At 44.9% G+C, this 15270-nt stretch overlaps 1 pseudogene; it reads right to left on the bottom strand.

Moving 5' to 3' along the window:
- Nucleotides 1–11724: 11724 nt before the first annotated feature.
- On the bottom strand, nt 11725–11841 carry LOC136646297 (5S ribosomal RNA; annotated as a pseudogene).
- Nucleotides 11842–15270: the final 3429 nt, after the last annotated feature.

The raw sequence follows: 15270 nt of genomic DNA, 5'->3' as shown, positions 1-15270 counted from the left end.
AAGATATCAAATTAGGCCACAGTTGAGTGATGAATGCTTATGCATGAATTCATTCATTTCTAATCCAAAACAGTTTTATTCACTTGGATGGAACTACTACAAATGACTTGTGTTTTGCAGTCTGCATGTGTGCTATTTTCAGTGACATAATCTATCTGAACTGTGATGAGCATGCAAGATCAGCATTCTCTAGTCTTCTTCCTGTCCTCAATGGCTGGAATCCAAAGAGCTTTATTAGGGGTGACCAAAAATTTGGGCATGCCTGAAGGGATTTTTTTAAATTTTATTTTTCTTTGAACATTGTCGTACACTTGGTCTCACTCCCAGGGTTTTGGGGTGCTCAGAGTTGTTGGTTCTGAACCCTAGAGCCCTCAAAGATCCCTGTTCGGTAGTACTGCCACCACCCTGTAAGAGCCAGTGCCTCAGTCCAGGGTCACCGAGACCCTCTAGGCTTAACTATATCCCTTGTAGGCACTGAGCACTTTCTTTACTTAAAGTCTCAGTCCTCAAGTTTCTAGTCCACAATGAGGATTTTTGGTAGCTTGCTGAACGGCTAGGCAGGATTCTGAACCTTTGTCCCCAGCAGACAATGAACCAACATGTTAAAAAAGATTTTTTCTTTATTAAGTACATAGGGTTACAAAAGGTTACAAAAGGCAGCAAATGCTAGAGGCATAAAACTTCTAGGAAACATATCAGCATAAAACAACAAAGCTAACTGGCTAACTCTATTATTCTCTAACCTTCACCTGGGTCAGCTTCTTTTGTAGATCCTCAGGCCAGTTACCTATGGCCACATGGTCCTGGTGGGGCAGGATGTGCACCCACCACCTCTCTCACCCAGAGACAAGGAACAAAGACCCTGTCCTCCGGAAGTGGGGCTGGAAGCTCGCCCTCTCAGCTCTTCCCTCCCCCTGGAGATCTGCAGCTGCATTCCATCCTTGGTGGGTGGCTTTCTGGCTACCTAGGTGCTACACAATCACCTTCCATTGAGTTGTAAATTCCTAGCAGCTAGGAAATGCAAGCCACTTCTGTGTTACTGTTTTAGCTTGGTTCAGGCCTTGCAATGCTACTAGGCCTGAACTGTACATATTCATGACAAACATTAGGTCCCCATGTCATGGGGGAAAGGCTACAGCTCAGTGGTAGAACATATTTTACGAGTCCTGCAGAAAGATTCAGTCTCAAGTTGAAAAAGAATCAGGTGTCTGAAATCCTGGTGAGCCACTCCGATGACAGCTAGTGTTGGCAGAATGGGCACAGAAATGTGCTGGCCTGCTGCCATCACACAAAGGTGCGACTCTCCACTGGGTGGCAGGGGGTGGGGGAAAGTGGAACAGCAGTGGGGTAGATGTTATGGAGTGGGGGAGGGCAGGGAGGAGGATGGTTCAGGCTTGGGAGGGGGCAAGTGGCCACAGCTACCACTGCATCCTATCTCTCTCCAGGGCCTGAAAGCCTGACATGGGGTGGCCCAGATTTGAGCCAACGATATTACTGGCACAGATCCAAGTAGTCTTATAGAGGCTGCTGGGGTTTTACATAAGGTAAGGGGACAAATGTATCCTTAGCTATGGGGTGCACATGGGGTGGCCCAGATTTGCACCAGTGATAACGCTGTCGCAGATCCAAGCAATCTCCCAGAGACTGCTGGGGCTTTAAGTAGGGTAAGGGGACAGATGTGCTGGATGCAGCTGAGGCTGCACTGGTCCCACTGGATCGTAGCATGGGACTTTCATTAAGATTGGGCTGCAAGTCAGTATAGGCAATATAGCCACTATATGGAACAGCAACTATTACCCTGCACATACCCAATCTCGTCTGATCTCAGAAGCTAAGCAGAGCCTGGTTAGTACTTGGATGGGAGACCGCCTGGGAATACCAGGTGCTGTAGGCTTATACCACAGTCTTTCGAGACTGAAGGTTGCCAACCAACCATTAGGGGACCAGATCGATGTTAGGCAGCTTCCAAAAGCCCCTTGTCTTCCAGAGCAAGGGGCTTCCCCTGGGGGCTGGGGATAAGAATAGGCCCTCAGTTTGGCTGTACTTGTCGTAAGAGGCGACTAAACAGCCACCGGGTAGATGGGACTCGTCAGCCTGGGAAGGCAGCTCATCTGAGAGAAGGAAAACTCTGATCCCAAACCTCCACTGCCTTGTGGCTACATCCAGTTGTGGAAAAGGCTTCAGGAGTCAACCTCGAGGCAAAATCCGGAGCCGGAGTCCCTGAGGCAGTTCATGGCTGAACACAGTCACGTTCTGGCAACTCCTGCGACACCGCTGGAACCAACCGTATTGGCCTCTGCCTTTCCATTGGACCATTTCAGCGACGTGGAGAGGGGGGATTTGCTGCATGGGAAACAGCCTATCCTCCATACCTACTTTACCCAGGCTTCGCGCACTGGAGAGGACACTCTGTTCCAGAACACTATTCAGAGTGCGATACCATAGTCTTCCAAGACTGAAGGATGCCCCCATCCAGAGCAAACTTTCTTCATTACACGAGTGATTACCATTCAAGAAATACAATCCCAAAAATTCCATGGGCGCATGGAACTACTTCTGCGGTTCTTTGGACGCTGGTCCAAATCGATCAATAGCACTGTTAAGTTTGCTAGATTGTTTTTCTATGATCTTGGAGACATTCTGCTAGTTATGCTTATCTCCAAATGGAACACGGCTTGAAACACAACACAACGTGATCTTGAAATTCCTGAACAGAAGATTAGTCTCTACCATAGCCCTCTTCCTTTTGTGTGCAAGGATGCCTCCCTACTTAGAGGTGGCTCAGCACACCAGATTTGCTTGCCCTGTGCTATTAACACTGTGCTTTGTCACAAATGGAAGAAGAGCATTTTGAGTCAATTGACAGATTACCGAGTAATAAATCTCCCGGCCCAGATGGCATGCACACAAGAGTTCTAAATATGAAATGTCTGAGCTATTGATGTGGGTATTTATCCTCTCTTCAACATCCATCGCTACAGCACAATTTGGGAGATTGCTAGCACGCTGCCCATTTGTCAGGATGCACCCAGAGATGATCGGAAACTACTGGAATGTGAAATTGGCACTGGGCAAAATGGTAGAAATTGTGATGGCTGTTATCGGTCTGTTGCATTTATATGCAATATAAATATTTATATGTAATATACGCCGAGGCACTCAGGAAAAGTTGCCATTTAACATACTTAATAATAATATCAACAATTTTGCTCTCTTTCAAATGAAAGCTCAGATTCTCTGGCTGCTGAGTTTTATGTCCAACAGCGCATCATTCTGGGGTTTTCCTGCATACCTGCAAAACCACAGCAGACACACAACTCCGGATGTGGAACTTTAGAGGCACTCGCTCACCAAGGGCTCATAAAAATACCTAAGCAGTTAGGGAAAAATAGGAACACGTTTTCACAAATGCATATGGGCCCAATCCTATCCAAATTTCCAGCCCAGGTGCAGCTGCAATGCAGCCTTGAGGTAAGGGAACAAATATTTCCACACCTTGAGGAGGCCTCTGTAACTGCCTCTCCACCACAGGATACAGTGCGCACCCCATGGGCACATTTGCACCAGCACTGGAAAATTGGATAGGATTGGGCCCTAACTTGGTTAAAAGATGAGAAGCAGAGGGTAGGCATACATTTTCACAGCAGACTGTTGTAAAACAGAGCAGCGCCTATTGCACGGGTCTCTAAACTTTTCGACCAAAGGGCCACATCAAATATTTGGCACAGCGTCGAGGGCTGGAAACGAAAAAAAATTAAATATAAAATTAAAATAAATACATTGGAGGTGGAACTTGAATGAATGGATGGGCTCAAATGCCCAGGATTTCTCCAAGCACCAACACAGCCCAAGAAATAACGCACACACTTAAATGAACCCCCACTCCCCCACCCCACAAGCACAACTCTGGTTGTGTTTGGTCAACTGGGTCAGAGGCTCTCAGGGCCTTGGGTCGGCTGCAAGGCTGGCCGCAGGTCGGATAGAGGCTCTCCGTGGGCTGCATCTGGGCCCTGGGCCGGGGTTTGGAGACCCCTGGCATAGAGGTACTGCATTTGCATCTGTGCTTCGTAACAGCCTTGGTAATTTTGTGGGGAGAGAAAAGGAAGAACGCTGAAGTGTGAGAAGGTTCAAATGACACCAAATTATCATTTTGACAACCGCATCAGAAGCAAGCCCTGAAAATGGTCATAAAAAACTTAGAGCAATGGGAAAGAAATGGATAATGTAGTTAAGCGCATTTCTAGTTGGTAGCTTCGAGCAGGGGTGTTCAAACATTTTGGCAGGACGGCCACATCATCTTGCTGACACTGTGTCAGGGGCCAGGAAAAAAAAGAATTAATTTACATAAATGTACATAAATGAATATATTAGATTTGGAACTTTACATAAATGAATGAAAGTCATTCATCTCAAGGTAAAAAAAAAAGGGCTTGCACAAAGCAAGGCCAGCCTTTCCTTTGCTGCCGCTACTGCATTACAGACGTGAAACAGCAAGGAATGGAAGGATACCTCATCCCACAGCTCACCCGAGAGGTCAAACAGTCGCCCTCATGCTGAGAGCTGTTGCGTTGGGCCAGCGAGGGCTCCAGCAAGTCTCTCGAGGGCCAGAGGCTCATTGGAGACTGGGGGCTCCCCACAGGCTGGATTGGAAGTGCCCGAGGGCCACAAATGTCCCTGGGCCAGGGTTTGAGCACCCCTGGCTTAGAGTATCCATTCCACAGCACCTGTGCCACAAACAGGAAAGAATTACAGCATACCTGGACTGGAACACCTGCAATCCTGTTTGCTAGGTTTGACTGCAATCCAATGCAGGTGGCACTCTGCACCCACAATCCATCCCTGCAGCCACCTCACTATCAGTCTACTTCTCTACCACTTCCAGAAAAGGAAATAAAACATTCTTTTTAGAAGTGGGCCAGCGCTGCTCCCAGCTTCCAGCTGTTCTCTGCTGCTCTAATTCAGAACAGATTGGTAGAGCAAGAAGGCAGGAATGTACAGTGGGTAGATGACCTGAGAAGCTTCCCTCCAGCACCACAGTCAAAGATCAGAGCTAGAGGAGGAGGAGGTAGTTTTCACCATTGCCAGTTCCTGACATCATTCCACTGCATATTGCTGCCACCCTCTCCCTGCTACCTTTTATTCCAAACTGGCCAGGTAGACAGCATCCTGGAATCCCGTTTATATAAGCAATTTTAAACATATTTCTTCGGATGGCACACTGACCTCTAAGGTCTTCTCTTTGATTTATGCCTCTTATGATGTTACTTCCAGCTTCTGGGAGACTTCCAAATTCTGCAGCTCTGTTTCTAGGGCAACTCTGCCGGCAGAGGGGCAGATGATTCGTTATATAGACAGTTGCCCTAGAACCAGAGCTTCAGAACCCGAAAGGATTTTTCATCTATTTCGAACCACTGTGCTCCAAATTCCCACAGCTCACCTGTGGACCTTATGTGGCAAACCAATTGAAAATGGCAGGTTTGGATGAACTAGTGGTGGAGGCGGTAATTGGGAGAAATGCACACTGATATGTGTAGCAATCATGAGTTGCAATCATGAGTTGACACACAGAAGAGGTTTTCGACTTCTCATAACACAGGAAGCTTTCAAGGTTTTCCTTGGATGAGAAAGAAGAGAAGGGAGAAAAAGGAGGAGGGGCGAGTGTTCTTGCCCAAAAAGGGTGGTCATGTTTCATCGAAAGCTCTGAAACTCATTGCTTGTGCACATTTACAGTGCTACAGATATGCACATAGAGCAAAAAAAAAAAAGGGGGGGGGGAAAGATGTGGAATTTGACCAACCTCTTTTCCTACTTCATATATTAAGAAAAAGCAATTTTAGTAGATACTAGCTTCCCTAGGCTATAAGAGTACAATGGTCTAATCATATCTGAAGCAGCTGTAATCTTGCCCATCTTTTCTCGGCTTCACGATGCGACTCCACATTTTCTTCCTCTCCTCTTCCCCTATATTCCTTGTCTTTCTAGATCATGAAACATCTCGGCATGACCCTTTCATTTTCTACTTCTCACAAAATGCCTTGTAAATCTTAAGAATACCAATAATAAATAATGATAATAATAGGAATTAGACATGCCCAATTTGCACAAATGCATCTTCTCATGCAGGTAGAAAACACCGCCCAGCAATCTGGATATTTTAACAATTCAGGCAGGACTCCCAATCTATTTGTGCGTGTTTATTTTTAAGTGGGAAAATTATACTTCTCCATAATTATCCTATCTGGGCAATGAACCATAGAGGTATTCACTGCTAGTTATTTCAGCGAACGGCACAACTAACTTTATTGACCTTGCGGCGTTTCACAGAGTTGTTAAATTAAAACTCGCAGAGGGGAAGAGGAACCACCCCAGAACAGTTCTACAACTTTAATTAAGGCAATTTTGCTGTTGTTAGACCAGTATTACTTTGAGAGCTTGAAAATGGCCCCTTATTTCACTTCAAACTGAGACTCTAAAAGGAGTAACTTGGATTCTTAACTATCTGTCTCACAGCATGAACAGGGGGAGCTTAGGCGAGCGGAAGAGCAATTTCTCGGTGAGATATAAATCTCCAAGATCAGGATAACTATTTCTTAGCCGGATTTTGCTTAGAGATGTGGAATATGAACCGAGCAGGATCACGGGTAAGGAGAGAAATCTATGACTGATTCCTTTTTATATTTTTTGAGATGTTACTGTTTCTTTGCAAGAATATTATTTCTACTTGACTTTTTTTTTTTTTAAGATGGTGGACATCTATTCAGAATGTGTCCTCTGCCAGCTCCATTGCAATGACCAGTACTTGTATCAGTAATTCTTTAAAAACCCTGCACAGGCCTGCTCTTGTCTGATTTTGGAAGCTAAGCAGGGTCAGGCCTGGTTAGTACCTGGATGGGAGACCGCTTGGGAATACTGGGTGCTGTAGGCTTATACCATAGTCTTTTGAGACTGAAGTTTGCCAGCCAACTTCTTTAAAAACTTTGTAAACTGTTTGGTCCATGGTACATACATACCATAGAGACAGACTTCACTATACTATATAAGGCAGAGTTTTTCCAACTTCTTTTTTTAAGTTTTTAAAATTTGTAATACTAAAAGAAAAAGAACAGCAAAACACAATAAAAAAGAAAAAATTTCTGATATCTGGGGAATGCCTACTTTTTCTTGCAGTGACACCAGGGCGAAATCCTAACCCCTTATGTCAGCGCTTTCCAGCACTGGCATAGCGGTGCCAATGGGCCGTGTGCTGCATCCTGCAGTTGGGTGTCACTCATGGGGGCCTTCTCAAAGTCAGGGAATGTTTGTTGTCTTACCTCAGAACTGCTTTGCCCTTATGTCAGTGCTGGAAAGCACTGGGTTTGGATTGCGCCCCAAAGTTCACAATTGCCTGGTGTGATGGATGTGACTGAGAATATTTTCCCCAAGAAGTCTTTCTCCATAACCTAAAATGAGCTTCCAAGTGCACACTGTCAGGGATCAGGATGACCAAGCTGCTTTGTAGATTCCTTAATGCTGGTCCCTAACACTCAATGAAACTCCTGTTGATAGCTATGAAACTACATGAACTTCCAAACTATCTGTCTATAGATGGATGTGCATTTGATCATTAATGACTTTACTCTTCTTGCAACTCCCATCAACTGCTGTGATCTAGGTGACCAGACCACCCAAGCAGGCAGTCTTTTGTTGGTGAGTCTCTATTTGAGTCAATTTTCATCGTGGTTTCTTGGCACTGTTCTGTGTGGTTGTTTTTTCACATTCATATCTAAAACCATCTCTTGTTGCTAGATGCTCCTGCTTTGAGAACGATGATGGTGGTTGAATTTCAAATAGCTCTCAACCACGATTGAAGACAGTAACTACAATTCCCAAGGGACAAGATAGATAATGCACTTTCAGGAAGAGACTTTCTCTGTGATAGCTTGTAAACGCTGAGTCAATTCCAAATGGACCCAAGAGGTATTCATCTGTTTTTTTCTGAATTAAAATTAGGGGCACACTTACTTCTTAAAAGTTGCATTTAAGAGTGTAAGAATAACCTGCCCTCAAAAGACTCCAACTAGTATTTCTCTGTGTGTTACTGAGATTGATTGGAAGGATTTAAACACAGGGCAATAACATGCAGAGATGCAACAAGCAAACTCATTATGGGCGTGTAGTAATTATATGCACAAGCACTAGGTTTTGAGATGCCTTGGCAAATGTGGCAACAGCAGAACACATTCTGCGCCTGCGCGGCAAGAGCAAACTCTTGGCCTTGGTGATGACTCTGAACCCAGTGCTGTGAACAACAGAATCATATCTCAGGAATGTGTATTGTGGTCAAGCTAGAACTAGCTAGTAGGCAGCCAGTATAATCTTAGTAACCTTTAATAACCCTTAATGTTGTAACAGTATTGCTTCATGTTTTTGAGATTCAATAAAGGCTGAGCGGGCTAGCCGGGAAGAGGGCATTCTCTCTCGATCTCCCAGAATTCTGCTTCTAGCTCTCCTGCCAGCATTTACCCATTAAATCCATGACTGCCGTCTCATCCTTGCTCTGATTCCTTGCTATTTCAGTTCCTACTAACCCTTCAGTGCATCTGCTTTCGGTACTCCCAGCAAGCCACCAGGCCCTAGGCCTTGTGGACTTCCCAAGCAGTGTCAAACTGCGACATCTTTCAGTGCTCTGCACTCCCACCAAGCAACAAGGCCCCAAAAGCCTTGGGTGCTTCCCAAAGCAGCATCTTGCGCTGCTACATTGGCGCAATCCTCATAAGGGCAATGTAGCTCTGAGGTAAGGGAACAAACATTCCCTGACTTTGAGGAGGCCTCCATGAGTGACACCCAACTGCAGGATGCAACACATGTCCTATTGCCACTGCTTTGCCAGTGCTGGAAAGCACTGACATAAGTGGTTAGGATTGTGCCCTAAGTGTGTTGCCTAAGAAACATCAGATAAGGGCTACACTTTTTTTTCTTGGTTATTAATACTTTTGTCTCCATTTTTGGCATCCAGTAACACAGAGTTTTGCATTATTTTTTGTCTTGTTTACTTCCAAGGTCACATGGAGGACAAATGCATATTTGTGAAATTAACAGTGGTACAGAGGCTAGGTTGTGAATATGTTTCTAGGTGTCTTGCATTTTCACTTTGTTCCAAGGTTCTGTTCCATATCCAAGATCACAACCTTTGCATGCATGCTAACACTAGTGGTTTCTCTTGGGGAGAGGGCAGTAGAGTGGAATTAATGCTGGTAGGAGAGACTCTCTTCATTTAAAGTCTCTAGAGAAAGCTGAACCTCATGACTCCTGCTACCAGGAGGAAAATATCCTGATAAAGAGAGTCATTTCAGTTCAGTTAATGCAACCAGGAATTGGCTTCTTAGAAATGCACTGATGTTGCCATTTCAAGGCAAGAGCCTGTAATAGGTCATTATCGCAAAACTCGGAGTGGGCTGCAATTTACAAGCAACTATTATCTTGAAAATGGAAAAAAGAAGCCATGCTAGCAATCCGAACATGGTAAAATTGGTTTTGTGTGCTGAGACCAAGTCTTGGTCCTTATTTAGCAGGGTGGAAGGCAGGCTTTGCCAGATCAATAAGCCAAAAAGTTTAGAAATTTGCCGTAGTTACGCTAATGCTCTGGGATGTAGAATAAGATTTCCAGAAACTTTGTGGGGAGGAGAGAATGCATGATAAAAAAATAAGTTGCCCAGTGTAGACCATCTAGATCAGGGGTATCAAACATAAGGCCTGCAAGCTGGATGTGACCCCCAGAAGCTCTTTATCTGGATCCCATGATAATTGCACTACCCTTTCAACACCACTGCTTCTGCTGAGGCTCTGGGAGGGAGAGATGGAAGGAGGCCTTAGAAGGCAAAGAACCAAGTGGGGCGAGAGAAGGACTTGCTGCTGAGAAGGACGGCAATGGGACAACCCAATTATCAGATGAGTTGCCCTTTCAGCAGCGCCACTTCTAGTGAGGTATCACTTTGCAGACCACCTCTCAACTGCTGAGCTGTGAAATGATGCTGTGGCAGAAGCAGCACTGCAGAAAGGGTGATTTGCCTCCCCATATCTTGAAAGTATTATCGTGATTTGTACATTTTCTCTTCTGTCAATGAGTTCCAAAGTGAGAACAAAATGCTTCTATTTGACCATCATCTGCTTAACGATATCACTTTCTGCTTAATGAAGTCACTTCCCAAGCGCCATTAGTACTATTTGGCCCACATCTCTGACCTAGAGCAAAGCTGATGGTTGTACCACTTCCTTACCGGAATTGTTTGTAAGTGAAAAATAAACTCAACCTTGCATCCTATATTCAAAAGGGTTTTGATTCAGGTTCCTCACCTGAAAATCTCTGCTACAACGTCTGAGGATGGAGATTGGTAACTCATCCTCCTCCTTCTCAGAAAGGTATGTAGAAATGACCTTTTTGACTATGTTGAAGATTTGAAGGTGGTAAGAACCCCCCCCCCCCCCCTAGGCAAATGATCCTAGTTTGATTTGAGTATTAGAGAGGTTACTCTTAGACAGGTGCTGTGTAGCCAAGGAGTGCCAGAAGAACAGAAAAACTTGATGGGTGAAGCTGTTGTACAAGGACCCAAAGAGTCATGTGCAGGCCATCGCTGGATAGTTGAAAGACTTCCACAATACCACTGGTGTCCACCAAGGCTTGGTGCTCTCTCCACTACTGTTCACCACAGTGATGGACGTCATCATCTGCAATCTACAAAAACCAGCATCATGGACACTTCTCTGTGCAGATCACGTTCTTCTCATGTCCAACAACCAGGCGGACCTCAAGCAGCAAGTACAAGCTAGGAGTGACTGTCTCACATTGTTTGCCCTTCGCCTCAATGTCAAGAAGACGGAGTACATGAGCTCAGGACAATTTGTGTAAATGGCAACAACCTGCTACGTGCTGAGATGCTCCGATACCTCGGTTCAACAATCATGGCTAATGGCAGCCTGGGTCACGAGACCACAGCACAAGTAAATACAGCCTGCACAAAGTGGCACATGATGACCTTTGCAACAAGATGATCTGCGACCATCTCAAGTCGAAGACGAACATCCAGCCGGTCGCACTCTATGAAGCTGAATGCTGGCTGGTGACAAGAGAAGCCGAATGTCGCCTCGGTGTCATGGAGACAAAGATACTGCATTGGATCAATGGTATCAGTCATTTAGACCACCTAAACAGCGGCGACATCTGGCGGCAGTACGGTGTCGCTCCAATCGCCAACAAGTTGAGAGAAGCCCGGCTTCAATGGTACAGCCACATTCTATGCCCCAACAACGATACACTGGCACAGAAGGGCCTTCAGTTGGAGGTCAATGGCAAACGACCAAAGGGCCAACCAAAGCAGCAATGGCTGGACACACACAGCAGTGGCAACATGAAAATCATCCGCCTACACCTAGACCAAGTCCTTATTCCTTATTATTATTGTTGCTATTATTGTATTTTAAAATTTTGTACATATTGTTAACTGCCCTGGGTGCCTTCTTCTTCTTTTTTTTTTTTTTTTTTTTTTTTGAGAGAGAGAGAGAGGGGGGGAAGGTTGGTATAAAAGTTTTAAATAAATTCAAAAATTAATACTTCAGTATGAGTACTCTAGCGTGGTCCCAGAGTTGAGGGTGTTTGAGTTGAGCCATCATGAGCTGAGCATGAGTTGAGGGTGTTTGATGGAGCCATCTTGTGGTTGGCAACCTTCAGTCTCGAAAGACTATGGTATAAGCCTACAGCACTCGGTATTCCCAGGTGGTCTCCCATCCAAGTACTAACCAGGCCTGACCCTGCTTAGCTTCCGAGATCAGACAAGATCGGGCATGTGCAGGGTAACAGTTGCTGTCTTGCTGAAGCAAAAAAGGTCTAGGCCTGTTCACGCCTGGATTGGTAACCGCCTTCTGAATAGTGCCTTCTTTTCCCATTCTATTTTGAGCACCAAAGATATAGATATGAACGTAAAAGCTGCGTTTCACTGGCACAGTTGTAAAATACACATTCAACTTCTGCTGAGTCTAGAGAGAGAAACAAGACTAGCCCAGGAGTTGCAGCACCACGGACAGCAGCCCACAAGGTGGTCCAGACATATCAGGGCTACAATTCTTTCGTTGCTGTAGTTGTTGTTGATGATGGTGATGATCTTCAGTTTTTAAAAAAGTCCACAAAGCAATTTACATAGCTAAATAAATTGCACAAACAATTGATTGAAGACCTCTCCAATATTTCCAGGAGCATTTCTGTATAAGGGTCAGAGTCAAGGTGGAGTTGAAAGAGGTTGGTTACGGGGAAAAGAGAACTCAAATAGGTTGCCCCATCTAGCCTTTGCTGGACTCTATTGGGACTGGATATGCTCACTGGAGCCAGACTCTCCTTGGACCTACACCAACTATTTTGCTGGTGTAAGTCTCAGGAAACTCGGGGTCATTTCAGGGTGGGGAAAGGGTGATAAGATCTTGGAGTGTGCTGCCACCACCAAGATCCTCCACCTGCCAACCCCAAAGCACCTCCTGCTCGGCCCACTCCAAACTTCCCCCAAACTGCCCCAACAGCTGATTTACCTGCTCGGCAGGGCACCTGCCCTGTTAGCACATGTGTATGATCTTTGGTCATTTGCCCCAGCTGCCCCAAAGTGCATGACAGTGGTGCAACTTTTGCAACAGTGCCCTGGGCCTTACAGTGGCAGATTGTGAGATCTGCCATACGGCCCCCTAGGATGGGGCTGAAATTGAATCAAAGCCATGAAGAGGGGGGTTTACTCCCAGGGGCTGTCTTGGAAGTTTCAGGAACATTCTAGACAGGCTACTGTACTCACTCCAAGGCGCCCTTCTCATATATGACAACTAGTTTTCTCTGTGCAAGGATTTTTTTTTTGTACTGAGAAGCATAAGTCTGCCCCTGCAGTCTGAAGTGGTACAGTCCAGACACAGGTTGACTGGCTCTCTGAAAACCAGACCTTTGCTGTATCTGAGGCTTCGAGGACCTGGTAGCCTTAGAAGATGTAAACAACTCTGGTAGAAAACTCATTTTTGAGTGCTGCACATTTCCAAGGTGTCTTTCGCCAACAGACTGAAGGTTAATCTATCTGGGCATAAGACAGGTTGACTGTCCTCTGGGAAATAAGACAACATTATCTTTCATTTCCAGATGACTAATTAAACAGCCTTGCTCTGTACCAATAGGTGTATTGTCATTTCTTCATTAGTGTCACTACAAAAATTAGTGTCAGGTACCAAAACCCAGCAGCAATAAAGGAGGCATTGTTGACACATAATAAGGTAATTATTGCCTAAATATCTCGGAAAATGTAATATGTTGGCATTGTAAGACTTTCAATTGTGGATTATCTATTTCTCCTTCTGATTGTTATCATTGCTCTTTCTCTCCCTGTTCCTCATTTGCTTGCTCATCCTACCTCTCTCCTATTGTATAGTGATTTCTGCCCCATGCTACCCACCTGGTCATAATGGAAGGGAGAGCAGGTGCTTTTGTTTAGATCTTTCAGATCTAAACACGTCCTTTACACGTCTTCACATGCCAACTCAGTCAGGGTATGTGAAATTATATTTATATCCCTTTGAAAGAAAATCTGCACAATACTGCTCTAGTGCCTGGAGTTTGTCACCAGAAAACTTGATTATTCAACATTGGCTTACATGGAATGGTGTGAGACAAAGAAGGAGATGGGCATGAATTTAAACGCAGAGGAAAGGGATTAGCAGGTGGTTCTGCAACACTGAATTTCAGAGTGCATAAATCCAGGAAGACACATTGATATGAGCACACCACGGGAGCACTGTTTTATTTATTTCCTTATCATGTGTTTTTTAAAAAATGACTTTTCTCCCAATTGCTCAAGGCCATGTACAGACAGCTCTTAAAACAACAAATCCATAACAATGTAGCACCTATCAATTTGTTGGATCAAAGAAAGGCAGAGCATGGAGAGATAGCACTGGCATGTAGAAGAAGGCAAGCAGCCCAGTCCTATGCCAGGCTGGGCTGCCAGCTCTAGTGCTTTGTGAATGTGGAACTAACAGCCCAATCTTGAGCTGCCTGGTACCTAGGGCTGCAACAGTGCTAAAATGGCTGCCACGGCATCCTGAACACACCAGGCAACCACCGGTGGCTTCTCAGGGGAAGGGGACGAATGTCCTGACATTCTGGATATTCCCCCAATATGCATCCCCTACCCCAGATAGTGTAAGACACCCCCCCCATGGGGCTATTCAACTCTGCGCCAGCTATTTAGCTGGCTAGCTAGCTGGCGCAGAGGAAAGCAGCCCTGCATTGCGCCAGGAGGCCTGACGCGGGTCTATGGATCCACACTAAATACATCAACACAATATTAATAAAAATGGCTTTTTGTGGGAGGTAACACTGGTAACAATGGAAAAATCCTCTCTCTCTCCCACACACACACACACACACACACACAGAGAGAGAGAGAGAGAGAGAGAGAGAGAGAGAGAGAAGGCTACTGAATTATTGTTATGCACATATTCCTTTCTCAGAATTTCATTAAGGCTAAGATCATATCTGGAAGCATTTCAGCATTATATCCAATCAAGGTAGTGACTGGAAACCAACAGAGAAACCATTACTTCATTGTAGAGATAAAGATTAATTTAAAGATGCTATCTTATATGGAACCATGGTAGGAATTAGGGTCTGTGAAAGCTGGACTATGAATTCTCGAGGTTTTCAGGCCGCAGGGAGTCCCACAGCACAATCCTACACAGGTCTAATTTGAAGTAAGTTCCATTGAGTTCCCAGGTAAGTATGTATAGGTTTTCAGCCCAAGTCAGTGAAGCATTTCTGATGAGGGGTACATTTCCCTGGGTTCTGTTTGGAATGGACTGTACAACTATGAGCAACATTGGAGAGTGCCTAAAAAAGATTTCTGAGTCATTGTGTGATTATAGTTTTCCTAAGTTAACTCTGAAGGTGATACAACTCCTGTAGCAGCCAATAGGATTCTCCCAGAAGACCTCTAGAGCAGGGGTATCAAACATTAGGTCCATGGGCCAAATGCCACCCTTGGAAGCCATTTATCTGGCCTCCATTATAATTGGGTTCTCCCAGAACGATAATTGGGCTCTCTCATATCTTGGAAATATGAACAATATTTGCACATTTTCTTATATTTCCTTTGCAAATGATGAATTCCTGTATGAGAAGAAAGTGCTTATTCCTGGTCATCATCTGCTTAATGATGTCACTTCCTGCTTAATGATGTCACTTCCAGCCCTCTGTATGAAACAAGTTTGGAGTCTCTG

This window comes from Tiliqua scincoides, chromosome 3 (assembly GCF_035046505.1).
Source record: "Tiliqua scincoides isolate rTilSci1 chromosome 3, rTilSci1.hap2, whole genome shotgun sequence".
Lineage (NCBI taxonomy): Eukaryota > Metazoa > Chordata > Lepidosauria > Squamata > Scincidae > Tiliqua > Tiliqua scincoides.
The sequence above is the reverse complement of the archived record's forward strand: the minus strand, read 5'-3'. Positions and strand labels throughout refer to the sequence as shown.